The sequence below is a fragment of the Calonectris borealis genome, chromosome 19, assembly GCF_964195595.1.
Source record: "Calonectris borealis chromosome 19, bCalBor7.hap1.2, whole genome shotgun sequence".
Taxonomy (NCBI): Eukaryota; Metazoa; Chordata; class Aves; order Procellariiformes; family Procellariidae; genus Calonectris; species Calonectris borealis.
Window position 1 is genome coordinate 1,352,790 of NC_134330.1, and position 20,216 is coordinate 1,373,005.

The window sequence follows — 20,216 nt, forward strand, 5'->3', positions numbered from 1 at the left end:
TTGGGATGTCATGAAGCTAAATTAATATTTCTGAAGCTATTTGAGTCTGTAGATTAAAAGGCACAGACTAGGTTCAAAGTATTAGCTTGTATAATCACAAACTTTAGCTTAAAGCCCAAACTTGCCTAAGATTTAGTAACACAGAGAGCTTTCCAGGAAAACTTACTGAGAATAAAAATGTAATGGAGTACAAGTCATTAACGAATAATAAATAGTGCCCTGTCTGTTGTTCATATCTGATGAATTACAGCGTCTCATCTGAAAGAACTTAACTAGTATCTCAGCATAAAGATCTATACTGGGAGCCTGCAAACCTGAGAAATGCTCATTGAGGATCAGAGCAAATTTCTCTTTACTTGACTGTGAACTAGGTTATAGACCTAGATCCACCATAGCATAGCAGTGTTTGATACACTTACTGCATAGGTTATTTGGTGGCAAGGTTCTTCTGCATGAGTAACAGTGGATTTATGTTTGTGTTTGTGTAACATTCTGAATTAGGGTAGTCGGTCTGTTATGCCAGATCATCGTCTGTCAGGATCACAGGTATGCTTTGAGAGTGAAGCAGAGGTATGGCCAGAGCACAGGTCTGGTTTTAATCTAGTAGCAGACACAAAAGCATTGGCTACTGAGTGGAGAACATACCCGTAGGATCTTTAAGCCCATCTGAAACTTGAACCACAGTATTTTCCACTTGCCTGTCAGTGCTATGGGTGTATCTTCATTCTATTCTGTAGGTTTGTACTTGAACTAGTGGTTGCCTTTTCTTATTTAAAGATAGGTGCCTGTCACCCTAATCCCTAAACTCTCATGAAAACGGACACCATTCAGATGGGTTTTGTGCATTGAATGGTATTATAACTGAAATGTTCAATGTTGTACAGATATAAAGGCCTTCACAACTTTTTGCAACATATAATAAATGCCCTTTAAAAATGGGAGTCCATGTCCTTTTTAAAAAGACCGTCTTTTCACTGCCCTAATAGATTTTCATCAGGGAAAACTCAATAGAAATACTAGCTATCTTAAATAAAATTAATTTAGGGGTAAAAATGTTTCCTTTTGAAATATGACCTTTGCTTTTAGCTGTACGTGGAACTTTCTGCCTGCAGGTGGCAGTGCATGCTGCGATGTGTATCCGAAGTCCTCAGTATTTGGGGGTTGGGTTTGTTTTTACTGTTTCCAAGTTGTTGAGCTTCCTTACCTGCCAAAATAGAGCTCGAGTGCTAAGGCAGATCTCTTCTAGGCTCCAGATTTTCTTTTTTTCATTCAGCCATGAAAGAAACAAAAAGAAAATGCTAGCTCAAAGTAGTCGAGAAGAATTTTTTTACAACTGCTATAAAAGAAATGGGGGCTGTAAGTGAACTTTTATACCATAAAGTACTGTATCAAAAAATTTCCTTTGTCTCTGCTAACCCTAAACCCTCCTCTTCAAGAATTCCTGCCTTCTTATTCTTTCCTCTGCCACCGCCACTGTTGTTATTCTGTTCTTGTTCTACATATTCCTTAATTCTGTTCTCTCTCATCTTATCTCTCTACTCCTCTTCTTTCTTTTCCTCAAATCCTTTTCTGATAGGTGCATCAGAAGATACTCAGGCATTATGCTGGGGCCATCCTTCTGCTTAATTTCAGATAATAAAGCATGAAGGTAATAGAGTTTCTCAGCAAAGTACATGTAAGTTTTTCTTCATGTGAGGAAAACCACTTGTATTTTTACTTAAATACTTTTTTTTTAAAGTGCAACCATTCTGGTTTAAACTTTCAAAGTAATTTGATGCAAGGGTAGAGCATAGAAAACTTCAACCGTGGCAGTTGACAAGGAATATCCAGTATGAAACTGAACACTCTAATAAAAAAGCTCAAGTAGATTTCATAGAAGATATCTGAATGTGCTACTTTTAATCAAGAACAGCAAACAGATGACCTGTGCTGTACCCCAATTCTATTGAATATATTTGGTCTGTGGTATGGAGATGCACTGAGCTTTGTATCAGTGCAATACTGATAAGACTCAGTAGGATTAACGGCATATGGAAACGTACGAGTTTCCTAAACTTTAAGTGTAGTGTGCTCAACAACCCTCCATTGCTTTAATTGTCTTTCCTGATGTAGTGTGAGACATAATATTTTGTTCAATTACTAAATAGGATAATTGCATGTGTCTAAATCATTATTATATGCCTGTTATTTAATTTATGGATAGTTCAAGAGAGAAAGCACCAAGGAGCTAGAAGGTGCAACCATGGCATGTCTGCAGCTCCAAATGTCTGAGGTGCCAGCTGAGATATGGGAACATCAGACCAAAGGTATGGTAGATGTAACTGATATGGTAGGACCAGGATCTGTGAGTTTTAGTCTTTGGAAAGTGGTAGAGCATGCAGTTTTTAGTAGGGTGCAGAAGAGGAACACGGTTGCTGAGGCAGGAGACACCATGACTAAATATTTTGACAGTAGTGATTCAGTTGTAGGGCATGATGAGATGTCAGAGTCCTTTTTTTTTTTTAATACAAAAATAATCTGGTTTTCAAAATAACAAACCTTTTAATAGAATGGAAAGATAATGTGAAGATAACTTTATTTACTCTATGTAACAAATTCTTTTCTTGGTGTGGGGAGACACGATGCAAACAACTACTTACTTCCTTGTAATAGTGAAAGTAACCCCAATGTCTAAGACATGTTTCTCTAATGACTGGGCTGAAGAGTCGTTCAGCTGCATAGCTGAAGCTTTTGTTTTCAAGACATTATACAAATCCTGTTCTTCAGCAGCATAATTTGAGACCAGAGATGTTATATTAGCCTAGATGTAGATGAGAACCTGAACTCTGAAAAGGGATTTAGGCAGAGCTTCAATAACTTTGACCAAAATTATTATCCATTAAATGACTCAGAAGTCATTTAATCCCAGAGTTGCCTTAACTTACCACTTACTAACCTGTTTGACCTGAGAGTTTATACGGTAAATTGAGTTCTCTTCTTTAGTATCCAGGATCACCAGAGCAACTCTCTGCCACCCAGCCTTGCTGAGACTGAAGAACTGTTCTGTGTTCCACCAATGTCTTAATTTGGTGTTAATGCCACTGTGCTAATGATTAGCTGCCGGTGGCTCTAACAGGGCCCACTGTGGGAAAGACTTACACAGTCGCAGGCATAACTTTATTCCTGCTGCTCACAGGGGAACACTTCATTGATCAGTCTCCTCCATGGTTCTCTGATGGCACTTGCAAAGAAAATATCAACACCAAATAGATTGGTGCATATGTGTTTCCATATTCAGTCATCCAGAATCTCTGAAGATAAAGATGTTGGGTGCAAATTAAGTAATAGGGGATAAAAGAGACTGTGTTGTATTCCGTAACTACTATTGCAAGTTTAAAAGAAAAAAGCTTACAGTGCTCATTAAGCTGTTGACGCAACAAAGGATAATGTCAGTAAAAAGGGACAAGCCTATTCTATTCACAGGGTTTAGTTTCTTTTTACTGAAATGAGGAACCCATTTCTGTACTTTTATATTATGCCAATTCTGGTAAGTAATGGACTGTTGATCGGTATATGCAATAATTGAATGATTAAGAGTCTATCAGAAGGTCATGTCAGTTTTTGTTGGCCCCACTAATAAGCACTCTATAGTAAGCATTCGATTACCAGCATCACTTTAAGTGTGCAATAGTATCACCTGGCCTGAGGGTTTTCATTGTGTTTACACAAGTGTAATAACTACATTCTGGAAGAGTTTTGCAGCTGGTTACTGTAAGACCTTGGGTCAATAACTTCTAAGTACTCCTCTACAATTAGAGTGGAATTAACCGTTCAAAGGTTGTGTACAGACAACTCGTGTCAGTTAAGCTAGAGAGAGGTTTTCACAGGAGGCTTGTTATGCAAGACAAACTTTAGAACAAGGAAAAGATGGGAGATTTCTGTTTAATAGGTTGAGGTCATGCTTTTAATTCTTGAAGTATGGAGAAATAGATTATTTAGATCATGTTTTAGCTAAGGAAAATGAGAAAAAAGTTCTTAGTCATTAGCTCCAGGTTATAGACTTATCAACAGTTTAAAGACAGAACCAAATTTGGTGCTATACTTTCTTTCATGTATATATATAAAAAATATTATATAATATATGTAATATTAGAAACCTAAAGCTGAAATTGCGTGGAAATAATTTGTACATTACAAATATGGAAGTGACATGTCTAGAAAGACTGGAACAATGGCAATCATGGCAATTTACTGGTGGGTTAGTTGATGTGTTTTGTTTAGTGTATAGGCTCTTGCTCTTAAGCCCACAGACAAATGTTAAAGCATCTACTTTTTGTTATTACCAGCCTTGGAACCTCATGTAGAAGCTTTCTGTGTAGTAAAAATCTTTCCTTTTTTTTTATTGGTTGATATCGGGTTTTGGTATGGAAAAGATTGTAAATTTGTAGTTTATCTAAAATATAGGATATTATTCTGCACTTCACATGGTTAAAGAGATGTATATATTTCTGATCACATTCTTATGTCAGAGGTGTTACTGATTTCAATTCACTCCTGCCACTGAAAGTCATTTGAGCCCTGTGGGTACTGAATAGAATACTTCCATCCCAAGCCAGGCTTTGCTTAGCACCATTTGTCAATAACTGAAGATTCTTTAAATCATTCTTTAGCATTAGCACTTTGTAAACTCTTTTTCACTTGGTTCATTATGTCACAGGCATTGCTTTTTGTTCAGAGACACATGAGCTTAAGAATTTGATGCCAAACAATAACATCTCTTCTGTGGTGTTTGGCTCATTTTCAAATGTCATAAGGAAGTGATCTTTACTGCCACACTGTAAAGAACAAGTATACACACTAGTTCTGAGAGAAACTAATAATATTCACTGTGATCTTCTCTTAAGGGAAACAGTTTCCTATTTGTGAATAGCTATTAACTTGGTATTACAAATTGTGCCTTCATATAAAGCTCTGATAAGATGCAAACCGAACAGGCAGCACAGCAGCTGTGAGTCTTAGACATGCAATCTCTTAATATTCATTCATTATGAGAGTCCTTGACCTTAAATTGCAAGAATTAATCTTTAGAGCTTTATGCTCCACAATGTAGCGTCCCTCAGTGTCATCCAAAATAGCATATGTTTATTTGAAATGTGTGAGAAGTCTCTTTGTCAAGAACTGTGTTCTAAAGCAAGTCAGTAACACATGAAACTGGCTTGATACTGTACTGCACTGCCCACTTGGTCAGGTGCTTTACTGCAGTCTTTCCTACTGTTCAGAAGCGGTGTATTTCTTCTTGAGCACGAGCCAGCTGGCGCATCTTTCAGCTTTTGTATTATTTGATTAATTTATCTTATACTTCTGTCAAGCCAGGTTTTATGAAATAGTGTTAACTGAAATATACACTAGTCATCAAGTACTCCTTTCAGCTTGTGATTACTCAGGGCAGACACATTAACTTTTAAAAAAAACGTGTTCTTTGAAGAATATTTTCTGTTTTCCTCACAATTGTGTTTTATATTTAAAATAGTTTTTAGAAGTTTAGAAGCAGATGGAGGCATCTGTCACTTGCAGCTAAGAGCTTAACAATGTTTGTATGTATCATTGGTCAGAGAGGTCGCCGACATTGCACACTGAAGTAATCTAGTAGATTATAAAATAGACAGTTCTGGGACTACTGTTTGTTGTCCTTACCTATTAACTGAGAGGCCTAAGAAGTTAACTTCCCTATTCTGTAACTATCAACCTGGGTGCCTTTTCCCCCAGAAGAATCTGCCTTCATATTCTGCATTAATCCATTTTGAAAAAGATGACCTTAATTTTTTTTTTTCCGTAACTTCTGAGACAGCTTTGTTTGGGTGCTTCACTACCTCATAAAAAAAGGATTCGCTTTTAGCTGCTGCCCCACAACATTACCTTGAACTGCCTCATTACCTGTGTGCTTCCTTCTGCTGGGAAAGTTTAAAAATGGTGGTGTTTTGATTAATATTTCCTGTCATTCTACAGAATGGATTTTAAAATAGAAAATTGACAGTAAATTCTTGCAACTGATTAGGTTGACTCATGTTCTGTATTAGGTAACCTCGTAGGATTTGGGATTTTCTCAGTCTTACTTTCATTTTCTCAGTTATTTCATCCACAGAAAGTCAGCTGTATCTCAGATGGTGTGAAACAAGGAACAAGGAAAACTCTGTGTTTCAAAACAAGTGTCAAACTGAAGTAAGTAGACTGGAAAATATTACATCATGATAGTGGACACAGGCAAAGGCTGTATTTGCTGGAGATACCTCCCTGATATTCACCAATCTGGGCACTGATTTTTCATGCCTAAAACCAGAGTATTTTGTTTTCCACAATTGTGCAACTGCAAGGGCTGCTTTCCCTTTTATTTTCTGGGTTTTTTTTCTCCTCTTTTTAGAGGTCACAAAATGATGTGTTTAACCGCAGTTTACAGTACAGAATGCAGACACCTGTTGAGTCTTGGAGAATTCTGTCCCCGTAGAGCTCTGTAGAGTTTGTCCTCTCTTAGCTGGAAGCATCTCACAGACTAGGTTGCAGCTTTATGGCCAAGATTTTCAAAAGTAATTCTCAGATTGCTTTTTAGGTGCTTAACTTGGGGGACCTTAAAAATTATACTTGGTCTTACGTATTTCACTGTGTTGCTGTATAACCTCAGGAAAATAAGATCACTTCTCTGGACTGCCATTTCATATTTTGTCTTGTCCGTTTGGATTACATGGAAGGGTCTCTGGTTCACTATCTACATAGTGATGTCTAATTATAACTGCAATTAACAATTGGGTTGTCATGGGCAAGACGAGTAAACAACAACTTATAGTGGATCTCAATACTGTTTGTTTTTTTTTAATAACCAATGAGAGCTCTTAACATACCTGATTATCTCACATACTCATTCGCTCCCACTCCCAGCGTTGTGTTCACCATCTTCCTTTAGCCTGATGATTTCAGTGCACAGAGCACCTCTCTGACTGCTTGGGACTCTGTTGGCAAGTAGCTGTAAAATGGTTATTCCTCTACTAGTGTGACTCTGAATTGGGAAGGTACTAAAATGTAATGATCATTTTACAATTATTTCAGAAGCACAGTTTAAAAATATAAATATCTCCAAATTCTGCTCCCAGATGACATAATACAGCCTATGGGATTTCACAGTTACACTATACCAAGTCTGGTAATGTCTAATTGATTAAATGCAGTGAAAAGGCATCCAGTGTGTATTATGAAACTTAAGAGATGGAGAGCCAATCCGTGCCCTCTAACTTGTTCATTATCCTCAAAATTAATTGATAAGCAAAGGTTCTGATTTTATAGCTAATGTAATAATACAAAGAATGTACAAAATATGAGTGGTATTTAGCATAAAAAGTAACTTGAATGAAAATCCATGTCTGGTTGAGAGAGGAACAGAACCATAAACTCTTCCATCTAACAAAGATGCTTTGAAAGGAACAGATCGGGTACCATACTGAACCTGTAATGAGCTGACTTTATTGTACTATGTGTGTGGGATTTTTTTATTTACTATTTAGAAAGTGTTTTCAATTTTAGAAGTATCTGAAAGAAATCACAGATCATAATTATTTAACTTTGCTCTGTAGAACTCTATAACACTTAAGAACCTCTGGAATTCATAGGGACTGTCTATTAAAAGAAAAGCTGGGAGACATAAATCTTGCCCTTCTATCAAATTCTGTCTTGGTCTATAAGAACAAACGCATTCTAGATAATTGCTTATCAGGATGTTTACTTTTCATGCTGTTCATGGGTTCTGAGGCAAAGCCACTAAAGTCAAAGGGAAAGACTCCTGTGTACTTCAGTGAGCATTTACCATCTTACACCATTTTTCACTACCTTGAATACTTAAAGAAACATACCATGCTTAATCATGTTTACCAGAATTAAAAGTGAAACAGTTTTCTTTATCCAGTTTTACAAAACATAGTCTCTGCAGTGGTCCAGATGGGCTAAATTCAAGAGATGCGTCTGATGTTGAGGGTGTATTGGCCTTCAGCAAGTCAACTTGGAAACCAGAAACAGAGGCATTACTCCTAGTTACCACTGCTAAATAAGGGGAAGGCATAAAGAGGATTCTGAAGTTTCTTTGACCACTAATTAGTTGTTTTCATTTCCCATGCTCATATGCTGTTTTGGAAAAGTAAACATTAAAAGTCATGCTGCTGTCTTCTGTGCTGAAGAACTACCCTCCCTTTTTCTTATTTTCAACTTTATCAGTATTAGAACTTGCAATCTATTTAAAAATTAGTTGATCGATTGTTGATCATTAGTTTATACTGTGCTTATTTGTGTGTATCAACACTGACCTGGAATACCTCTCATGAAAAGGATCAGTCATTCTCCATGGTGTATTCACTTCTGCTAATTAATCAGAGATGAAGTGGTGTGTTTTTCGCAAAGTGATCATCTAACTGGGTAGGAACCGATCTGAGATTTGGAACTTACTACAAAAACCTACCAAAAGCATGTATGAGCTATCATTTTGGTTCCTTCTCCAGAGCTTTCAGCCATTTTGTGGGCAGAAACTGTGGTATATCATTATGTACTTGAGAAGTCATCTTTCCTGACATGGTCATTCTACCACATCAAGACATGTTAACTGTGTGGATTTATCTCTTACCACTGGGAAGTCATTTCAGGATGCCAGTCACCTGACTTTCATACATATGGATTTGCTCTTCCATTGAAAAGAAACGGGATTTCAAAAGCAAAAACATAGGAGGAAATTGGGATTAGAGATTTTAGGTTGGATGAGGGTTTTGGCACTTCATGGAAATACAGGAAATACTGATCCCCGAAAGGCCTACTAGGATGATGAACACCGTGTTCTTTTGGAGAATTCTCAGATTTTAATTAAGTCTTAGAAGCTGGTACATGAGAAGAGAGAAGGAAATAAGATAGTGGTTTTCAGCTTGTGCTGGTCAGAGAGCTATCTTGAGCTGCTTTAACCTTACAGACAGTGTTGTAAAGTCACAGAAAATTCCCCTTTACATTCCCTTCTGCCAGGTCTCAGGTGACTAAGCCAAAACTAATCATCATAAAAACAAGATGAGGCAAGAACGTGCTTTTGACCAAAAATCTTACTATTTCAGTCGCGTAACAGTGAAGTACACAGTCTACATCAGCTCGTTTTGCTTTGGTGGCTGTGGTCCAAATACCCCCTTACTTCAATAGTTAGATGAAGCATTTAGACTGCATGAAGTGATTATTTTGCATCTTACCCTATTAGGAATAGAGACAAAAATTGTTATGGATAATAATAGCACCTGCTAGTTAATCTGTAACAATCCTTTGTTTGTACTAGGACTGCGTATTATAGATTAAACCCTAGACTTAACCCACTTCATAAAGCCATCCATCACTTTCTAGAATCTGACCTTACTATATATCAACACCCATTCTTCCACATCTCTATTATTTTTTATTTTTGATAAATGACCTTTCAAACTCCCACGTGATGTTCCCCCTTCCAAATGCAGCTTCAAAGGCTATCCTCTGTCAGAGTGATCAAGAGTTGTGTGAATAAGCAGTATGTTTGCTCGCCAAATGAAAAACAAGCTAAATAGTATGTCCCTAGCCTGGAATTCCTATAGAAAGAGTGTGAGTTAGGAAAAGCAGCACGATTAGAGTATCTGAATCTTTTACTGCTAGAATACTGTCCAGGTTGGGCCTCCAATACAAGAAGAGCGAGTTCAGTGGAGGGGCAGTGGGGAGTGAGAAGAGGCTGAAGGAACTGGGCTTGTTCAGCCTGGAGAAGACCCAGGGGACCTAATCGCAGCCTTTCAGTGACTTTAAGGAGGTCATTAAGGAGATGGAGCCAGGCTTTTCACAGTGGTGCATGGTGGGAAGATGAGACGCAATGGGCAGAAGTTGAAATGAGAAGTCCAGACTGGGTATAAGGAGAAACTTTGTCCCCATGAGGACAGTCTAGCAGTAGAGTGGGTTGCACAGGTATGTTGTGCAGTCTCCTTCCTTGGAAGTTTTCAAGACGAGCCTGGATCAAGCCCTGAGCAACCTGGTCTGACCTCATAGCTGACCCTGCTTTGAGCAGGAGGTTGGACTAGATGAAATGCTGAGGTCCCTTCTAACCTGCGTCCATCTGTAATTCTATGTATGATGTAAGTTTCTTTACTGACTTTATTTCAGTTAAAAACTGCTTAAAGTTCACCTACATGTTGGTTTTGCTTGCTAGGCAGTTCCAAATGAGGAAACAGTTGTTTTATTCAATGGTGGAGAATTAGTCAGAATATGTGTGAATATATTCCTAAATCATATCTTTTGTATGTAATAAAGAGACAAAGCATCAAGGACACAAGTAAGGACACATCACGTTTTAACAGCACTGCCTGAATAGGAGTTTGCAAGTTAAAGACTGCTTCCCTCCTGCTGACTGACAATTTAGGGTGAATGTTTCTCCAATTCATATAATCCTTGGATGATCAACAAACAAATAAAAAAAACATAGAACATGTAGTGAGAAGATACGTTCGGACTAGAGTCTTTACTTAGATTTGTGATAAGAGACAAAATTTCCTAAATTAGTCCAAAGATTTATTCCATGAATTGGAACTGGCAGCAGATCGGCAGAAGCTTGCTTTCTGGTATACTCAACAGAGACTAGCAGGGTAAATTGTCGGTATTTCAATGTATAAGTATTTAGCTGGACTTGCATCTCAAAATTAATGAAAACCGACTAAAAATACTCTGAAGATGGTGAAGAATGTGCCATGGAAATTGTCTTTTTAGGCAGGGGAAGGTAGATGGTTGCTAGTAAAGGAGCTGTAAGCTTATTACCACAAATCCTCTAGCACTAGCTTTTTCTCCTAACACTAACAGAGGGAAGGTAATTTCACTCTCACTGAAAGTTTTGAAAATGTGATGTAATTTTCGCAGACGTTGAAAGTTGTGCAGGCTTAGGTAAGACTGTAGTGCTTTGTAAGAAACCACTAAAACCAACTTAAGTGGTAAGAAGGCTCATCAAGATAAAGCAGAGCCGTAAAATTGCCTGAGAAAACCCGTGTCTCCATCCAGGAAATACGGAAAGCATGATTTTGTGTAGGCTAAGCTATGCTGATCAAAGTTTGATGCTTGAGTGTGCAGAAAAAAAACCTGAGTAGGAAAAGGCTCGTATAAAGGAAAAGTTAGAGATTTATATGTCAGCAAGAAAGATAAGCACATGACTTTTATTGAAATTATTTCAACAGTGCTGTATGTTTCAATAAAAAACAAAGGAATGGACAGAGAAATCTTGTAGTTAGGGATTGGAAGTTATTTTCCCTTTCTAGCAGAGAGATCTCATGTACTGTATTTAGCAGGTGAGAGACCGATGTCAGGGGAAATGAACTCATTAACTAGGTATACTTCTTGCAGGTAATAGTGGGAGGGAATACTTTTTATTTACTGATGGCCTAAGGCAGGAAGGCTTCCCTACTAATTCTAATTGAGGAAAAAAAGGACAGGTTCCACATGGACTAAAAAATTTAAATTTAGAAGCCATATAAAACACCCCCATCTCTTTTCCTAAAACCAAATATATCAGTTTCTATCAAATTCTTCACACTGGCTCTTAGTAGTAGTAAATTGGTAAGTATATCTGAACCCAGAGAATCAAATAAAATCTTCCATTCCAGAAAGTGGTAGAACAGATGGGTTTTTTCTTCTTTTGTGTGTGTGTGTGTGTGTGTGTGTGTGTGTGTGTGTTACAACTGACATATTTGAGATGCTTGTGTAATGAATGCTTCTCTCTGCCAGGCTTTATATGGAGGTTATATCATGATTCATGGTAGACTGTCACAAAAACTAAGAAATTTTTTAAATGCTTCTGATAAATTTAAGTCTGTCAAACCAGGTTCACCCAAAGAAATATGCATGGTTACAAAAAGGAGCGCTTTGCATTGCACAGGCAATCCATGAGGGTGGATTGTTGACTATTAAAAAATGAGGCTGTGCAGAGCTGGTCTGTCTTCTGTTTTCAGATCTGATGTTTTCCAGAATATTGCTTCATTAGAGAAGGCTTTTCTGTGGGCTTTGCGATAGTGCAAAACCACAGTCAGGGTGGATACAAAAGGCTGATCAATAATGTGGTCAGCAGAATGAGATTTAGCATTTCTAGATATGGGAAATGTTCCTGTGGCTGTTTGCTTCTTGATCTACCCATGCATTTAATCCCTTTTCTCATCAAATAGTTAGGCAGGCTGGGACAGTATTGACATAGAAATACGAGGCAGTTTTTGAGAAAAGTTCCCTGCTGGTCGTTTAGAAGAAATCAACTGGGGAGAGAAAAATTCCAGAGATTTGAGTAGAAGTATGGCTTGATAGAAAGAAAGACATGGTAAATATGCAGATCAAGTAGTTTCTTTTTGTTTTGATATGGACTGTTTAGTGGACCCATTTTAAGATTTTTGAAGCAAATGACCAGATGCCCAATGATTCTTTCTCAATGCTTCAGCAGTTGCAATGCTGCAGACATTGTAAAGAGTTCAGCAGGAGGGTGCCCTGTGTTTTGATAATGAGTTAGTAGTGTCTTGTGAATTCATTTTAGCATAACCAACATCACAGACTTTTTATGGAAGGAAAATGTCTCACAACTGTTTCATAAAGAAAGCACGTGGTTTAGTGGCATAAATAAGGAAGCAGTACACTTTCAGAAGACAAAATGATTTATGAGTATGCTCTTATTTTCTCCTGATTTTGTCCCCTTCAAATTCAGCTTCATGATTGTCCCTCAGTGAGGAAATACAGAACTGGATGATGATCTATCCACAAGTGGTCCATGTTCTTCAGAGCCAGAATTTTCAGAGTGGGATGCAGTACTACATTGAATGCAAACACTTGCTTTGGGAACGAAATTCAACCAATGTCTGAACTTGTGCCTAAGACTGATTTCCATTGACCCAAGTCAAAGAAATGATGTATCTTTTCAAAATATGCACAGCAGCACACGGTATTAACATGCCAATCAGGAAGGCGCTGACATATGGCGGCAAGTAGGGTGAGAGAAATTGAGAAGAATGAGAAACATAGTCTCTGGGTCCAGTACAGGAGGACAAGGAAAATTTTACAGTTGTACACATCAGAGGTTTTGTGGAAAAGGCTGACAGGAGGATTAGTAATGCCTTAGCAGAGAAAACATGCTTTCCAGTTGGTCAGAGCTCCAGAGGTAAAGACCTCGGCACAGTCCCCAAAGGAAAGAGAAAAAGAAAGCACTGTGAACGTTGTCATTGCCTACGCTTACAGTGAGTCTACAGTCCCCAAGGGAATGATAATGAAAAGATTATGCTGTGACAAAAAAAAAAGGGACTTGAAAGCAGGTTTTCTCATTATTTCCTGATACAGGTAAGATCATGAATAATTTTCTAATGATTTAACTTTCTACTTCCTTAATCCAGGATGGAACACTGTTGCTTCTGTTGGCATCTAAGGTTATAAAAAATGTGATTTTTCATTATTTTAATATTATGTCTTTGTGCTTCCAAAACAGAATATGGCAAAAATAGACTGCATTACATGCAAACTTCAGCCTCTGGGGATTTTGGTGGACTTCCCAACAGACTTAATAATAACCTTTTTCGGAGCTCATTAAACTCGGAAGAAAGTGTCTCTGTTCATATTTCATGCAAAGCATGGATTGTGTTTTCTAATTACACTAAGTCTAATGTAAACATGTGAAATCAGTCATTTAGGAGAAAGTTATGTAAATGGTAAGAAACAAAACCCCCCACATTTCAGACATCGGTGGTGGAACACTGGATTAAGAGCTCTCATCATTGCCCAGGCTGACTTTAAATATTTATTTGGTGTGCATCGCAGGTAAGTTTTCAAGTCCTGTTAAGCTGAAGAACGTGATCCACCCTCCATGATAACAGAGACTTTTAACCCTACTCAAGGATTTTATAAAGTGGCTAAATCAACCTCCAGAACTATATCATTCTCTATTCAACTTCACAGTTTTTGGAGCAGTTTCTATGGAAGCGCATTGTTTTTATGGTATTTCTAGCATATTCCCATGAGAAATAATACAACAATTGGTTGAATGTTCCTTCACATTGTTGTTAGGGACTGTGATGTGAGATCAAAATTTTGTATATGTTTTAGCAATATTTTAATATCTTCGGATGAAAAACAGCACAGAAATGCAGAATGCAATTATACCATATAAAAATAGTCCTCATGATTTCTTAGGCTGAATTTTAGCTTCTGTTCCCTTTTATTTAAGGTATTTTTAACTTTCAGAGCTTAAGTTACTTCTATACTTCAATATTCTGTTCTTCATTTCAGCCCAGAAATTTATGGATTGTTTTTTGAAAACCAGTATTTAAATCTTTTGTATTACCTCATCTTGATTAGAAATTCTGAATCCTACTGACGTCAACCAGTGCTCTGTTGCTTAAATTGGCGTTTCTTCTTCAGACCATGCTTTTACTAAATAAGAACACGTTTGCAATTCTGTAGTTCACAGTTATTTCTCAAGCAAAAACATCTTTTTGCACATGGTAATCAATGTCATCTTTATGTTCAGCTGTGACAAGCGTGAATTGCAGGACCAGCGATAACAAACAGTGTTCTATACATTCTCCCTATCCACATGCCAGCTTTCCCTTATGCTCCAGACAGTGACATCTTCAATAGGCTAAATATAATGAAATTATGTCAAGGAGCATAGGGCACACAGCCCAGCATGCACGCAGCCCAGCAGACAGCCACACACAGGACGCTGGTTTTTATGCCCAGTCAACTGCCAATTGCTATTTTACTTTTTTGCTTTAATCTGCTAGTAGCTAGCCTTTACTGCTGCACCTGTGGCTGAGGATCGCACAAATGAGTCAGTATGTTTCAGAAGTCGCTTCTGCTTGAGACAACGTGCACCCAGACAGAAAGAAATCTGGTTATTGGTTGTCTGATTGCTTTGTCCCTCCTTCACTTCCTCGTCGATGTTTGTCATATGCACACGTGGGAAAAGGGTGTTGAGGGGATTTTGTTATTACTGCATTTCTGAAGTTGGCCTAACTCCTAGAACTAGCAGACAGGAAGGGATGGGTTTACTGTAAGTTTAACACTCTCCTTAACTTTCATTTTCGCCCTCAGATGTTCACAATATGAAATTTTTCCACACTGCCCTGTCATCATTTGCCATGCAATCTTACACTGCCTAGATTAGGAGATGGCAAATGAAACATTACACTTTTCACCCTAAACTGCTGCTTTTAATATACCTTAAATCTCCAGAAACTAAAACGGAGTCCAGACAGTAGATTTGGGATCCTACTTGTATTTGTGTATTTTAAAGTGCCTAGACCTGAGTCTTTTATTTTGCTTTTGATAGAAAGTTGTTATCCCCACTTTATAAAGAACATTTCACAATAATGAAGCAGCCAGTGAAGAAGATGCTACAGTTAATGGTAAATATCCTTAAAGGTACAGTAAGCAATCAAAACACTAAACCAAAGAAACAGTTTTGCCATCTTGCAAAGTTTGACGGAATATTCAAACGAAACAGATTTTCTTTGGGAAATGAAAAACCAAACCAGTGTAAAAGATTATGATTAACTACTCAATATGAGGAGATATTTGGGAACACCTTTTTTAACAGTAGTTATTAGTTTTATTAATTGTATCTTTCTTTGTCAGAAACTACCAGAAGCTTCCAATAAAAACAGTGAATCTGTGGAGGTTCCAGAGCCATAAAGGCAGGAAGAATTGGTGAGAAGCTCTATTGTTTCATTGTATAAATCTTCATTTTAAGACATACAGTGCCTGGGAGTTGGCTTCCATGGACCAGCTTTTTTTTTGTGTTTGAGTGGAATGCCATAAAGAAAGAAAGTGTCCTTAGAATTATTTTTACTTTTTTTCACCTTCTAAACTAAATGTAGCAAATTGATAAAGTTGAAGTCTTGCATTTTTATGGAAGTTACCAGTTTTGTTTTTCATGTCTCTATTAGACATTTAAAGAAGTAGGGAGTGAGAAAGTGGAAATTTCTAGTCTATATTATTGTGTAATTCTCCAAGTGTGACATGACTGTTTCTATCTCCATCCTTTAGTACAGAACATTTTCACCATACTCCACTCAGAAGAGCTTTAGGGACAATGACTCTGAAACATACCCTCATGAGATTAGCAGGCACTGAAAATTAAGACTAACAGAAGTGGGTCACCTATAACCTTTAAAAAGTTCTTATCATACAACTCCTGGATTCCTCACAACCCATGTATCACAGGCTTTCTCCTCCATTTCTGGTACATTTGGTATTTAGTGTAGGAATTTAGGAACTAAAAATATATTTTTTGCAGATAACATTTTTGTATGAGAAGTGCAAAGTTGCTAGCAAACTGAGACTTGTAGATACTATCTCAGGGTGGTCTGGCACCCAGTCTATTACACAAACCCTCACCATTGTCATTATTTATGTATTTATTTACCTCTGAGTTGAAAAAGTACAGAGAGGCTTTCCTGTGGCTCAGTACCCCATCACACCAGGCATTGGATACAGCACAAACAAAGAGACAATACTTGTTTTAAAATAACTTTTTAAGTGTGTAATAAACACTGAAGTGTTGCCAGGGTAATAATGTCTCTTCTACAGTTAAGTGATAGCAAGCTGGAAAATGTGAACGAAGTCTCATAGCTAGTAGAGAAAACAGCACTTCAGCCCAGAAAAGGAGCAGAAAGTGAATGGATGTTCTTAATGGACCAAGTGAGTTAAGTTATTTGTGCCACAAAGTGGTCACGTGTGAAATAAGTAGTGAGCATTTTACTGAAAAGCATGAGTCCATTTCCATGATGTACATGGTCTTTTGTGATCTGACTCCATTTTGACCGATTATCTTACTCTTTGGTGTCTCATCTCAGGTTACTAGGCAGCTTTTTTTGCTGTGAGTCCTGCCCCTTGTACTGACTTGTAATTGTTTTCTGGTGTTCAGAAATATCTTAGTTACAGCTGATCTTGCTGATGGGGCAGGGAGATGGACCAGGTGCCACGTGGGGTCCTTTCCAATCCTTTTTTAATTATTATGGTACTTTAAGGACGAAATTTCCTGTTCAGCCAGTGAAGTTAATCAAATGGGGTAAAGCGGGAAGCAGAGTATGTTTCCTCAGGAAAAGGAAATGCATAAAGAACAGAGCCATCAGTTTGTAAGTGCAAAAAGAGTACTTCACCCTTATCACAAGAGGAGCATGTGAAGTCTTAACAAATCTTCAAAGATGCCTAAGTGTTTATAGGTGCCTGCAATATTGTATTTCGAATTTGTGATGTCATACGCAGCATTTCTGAAAGATCATCATGGAGACATCTCAAATAGTTAGAAAATAGTTAGATTAGTTAGGAAAAAGGAGTTAGAAAAAATTCACTAGTAATTTATAAAAAGTTGGGACAATTGAACATCATCTCTTTAGGGTTGCATGAAGTTAGGAAAATCAGCCTTTGTTATCATCAGCTTTGCCTCAGTGTTCTTTGAAGACTCAGGTGTCCTGATCTCAGAGGAGCAACCTTAGAAACAGAGCTTGTTTTTAAAATGTTTTTAAGAATATAACCTCTTGAGCTGATGCAGAATATTGCAGTCAGAGAAGGAATGTGACTTGATTCGAATGAAATTGCAGAAAGCTTATTGTTGAGGCTAAAGGCCATCACATTTTCAGAAACAAAACAAAAATTAACTCAATATGACAGCATGGTCAGAATGCCATTGAATATGTCAAATATTATGCTCTGAAAGGGCATCTCTTTCATCAAAGTTAATGCAAGAAAAGCAACTCGTTCTTGCATTTTGATATGGCAGAGGCGGAAGTGGCTGTGCAAAAATAGGAAATATGTGCGGAATTGGTTTCTGAGGGAAGAACTTTCCAAGCTGTGTAGAATATTTGTAGGAGTGCACAGTGAGCTTGTTTATCTCTGACTCCACCTAAGAAATGAATGGTGCTGTCGTCGTTATTATACAGAGGGAGTTTTATTATCGATTTCGGTGAGTAAAAGGGCAGGTCCTGTTTGAAAAACTGGAGTGATTAAGCAGTTCCCTGAATGGCTGTACCTCAGCCAATTCTTAAAAGATTCTCATGAGGAAGGAGGATGTTTCTGCTCTTCTGGTCATTCCAAATCTGATTTTTCATATCCAATCCCTATATAGCATTTCCTTAGTTTTCAGCAGTCTCCAAGCACAGGGAAATAAGGATGCTGAATAATAAAAGCTTAGAAGCCATTGAACATAATTGAATTCACTTAAATTTCTACTAAGATATGTTCTTTTTTACAGTACTAGACATTAAGATTCCCCATGTTCTGTAGAAAAGAGGTCAGATTTAATAAGAAAGGGAAGGATGCAAATAGAATTTTTAAACCCTGACAAAAGAGCAAATGCAAAGAAGAGTGTAAGCTTGTTCTTTCAACTCTGAAGTTTCCTTTCAGGTCAAGCACCTTCAATTTGACCCTTGAGATACATAGAGTTGTATTCACACTCAAGCAATTACAACTGTCTATATGGTTTGGGAAGAGCTGTCATGGATCAGAAGCAAGGTAGAAATTTGTGGCATGGCATTGGGTCACACAGCTCATACATTATTTCTGCCTGCTGATTACATGTCCGGAATATTTTAAACAGAGGGATGTCAAGTGATAATTCTGGTGAGAGGAAGAGCATCGCATTAAAAAAAAAAAAAAATCTGAGTGTGAACATTCATAAGCAGTGAACGCAGGAAGCATGGGCTTGATACAGTCAAGCAGATGAATGCTCAAACTACAGAAAACTCAGGTTTATTTTTCAAGAGATTCATCTCTAGCAACCCTGGATGGGATATATACAGGTGTATTCATGCATGAACACATGTACCTGTAACTCGGTTTACCTCTGGGAGTGCTTTACACAAGCATTTAATGTTCATTTTTAAATAGAGAAACTAGACACAGAAAAAAAAAAATGCCTTGCCCAAGCTTGTCCAGTAAAAATGTGACAGATGAAAAGAGAATGTGCATTTCCTTGTTTCTCTTGCAGCCTTATGCCTTAATTCTGTAGATCTTTGATCAGCACCTGTAAATCTTTCTCTAGTTATCATGTAACAATTTTGACCTTTTATTACTCAGCTGTTTCAAGAATTGTCTTTAATTTGAAAACAGTTCTAAACAGTTTCCTTAAAATAGTCATACATAATATCAATAAACAAATAACTCGGGCCAAAATCCTTGAGATTGTACTGGCATACCACAGCATTCCTGAGTCTGCAGTTGCCTGGCAGCACTTTGTACTGCATGCCACCGTTGGCTCTGGGATTGTGTGTGGCTTTCAGACCGCAGGTAGAAACCTGATTTTGTAACAGGTAAATGTCCACATCTTGTCTAAAATTGAAAATCGGCTCAATCATCATCTAGCTGTCTTTCTGGTATTCACACAAACAACGTGGTGTGAATAGTTTATACTTAAGGGAGCTGCACTTTCCTTCCAGTTTTTCTAGTACGTTGGAAAAGCACAAAGGGACAAACCTCACAGGCAGTGACAGATAGAATAGGGAGCTCTGGAGTGTAAGAAATTCTACAAATACTCTATTGAGAAAGATCCTTTAAAACTTGATCAAAAATAAGGAAGTAACTTATTTATGTTAAACTTAAAATACCTGTCCTCAGTTATAATCACCTGTTTAAATGCTTTACTGATCCATATCCTAAAGCTCTATGATTCTGTAAAATTTCTCTTGAAGTTGTTTACTCTCTTTCTACAGCTGCTAGTTTAATGTATAGGAGAATGGCCATCCACTGATAAAATCTGTAAGAGTTCATTCAGGATTTTTTTTTTATTATTTATTTTAACATTGCCTGCAAGGTTGCAAAAACTGTTCGATGTGATACACTGTCCTTATAACTGAGCTCATGTAGAAATCGAAGTTACAGCACACTGTGCAGGAAGTAGGGGATGCTCGTAACATCAGGAACTAGTCATACACATTATGTAATACTGCAGCAGCACATCAGCTACACGCCCTCCGCTTCTGAAAGAAATACGGGGCGTTTTGGGATTCCCCTTTTGTCCACTGTCCGTGTGTAGCCTTACTCTGCTATTTTGCATACATGGTCCTGGAGTATAAAATGCTTTTGCCTCACAGGAGGGATACAGAGCAGGAGGGATTAAAGGAAAGAAACTTTGACAGAGAAGACCATCTCCTAGCGGGTTTGGAAAAATCAGTAAAAAGCACGGTAAGACAGCACTGTGTTTAAGTGTTCAG

General features: G+C 37.7%; 1 protein-coding gene across 5 annotated transcripts in view; it reads left to right on the forward strand.

The window, feature by feature from the left end:
• Positions 1 to 1,600: 1,600 nt before the first annotated feature.
• NOS2 (nitric oxide synthase 2) overlaps positions 1,601 to 20,216 on the forward strand; it is a 39,846-nt gene continuing 21,230 nt past the window's right edge. Inside the window, exons 1-4 of one of the 5 annotated variants that reach the window (XM_075168234.1) lie at positions 1,601 to 6,198; positions 12,725 to 13,350; positions 15,338 to 15,429; positions 15,643 to 20,187. The gene's annotated coding sequence lies outside the window, so the exon portion shown is untranslated. The remainder of the gene's footprint in view (positions 6,199 to 12,724; positions 13,351 to 15,337; positions 15,430 to 15,642; positions 20,188 to 20,216) is intronic. The other 4 variants (XM_075168235.1, XM_075168236.1, XM_075168238.1 and 1 more) reach the window with 4 other exon arrangements.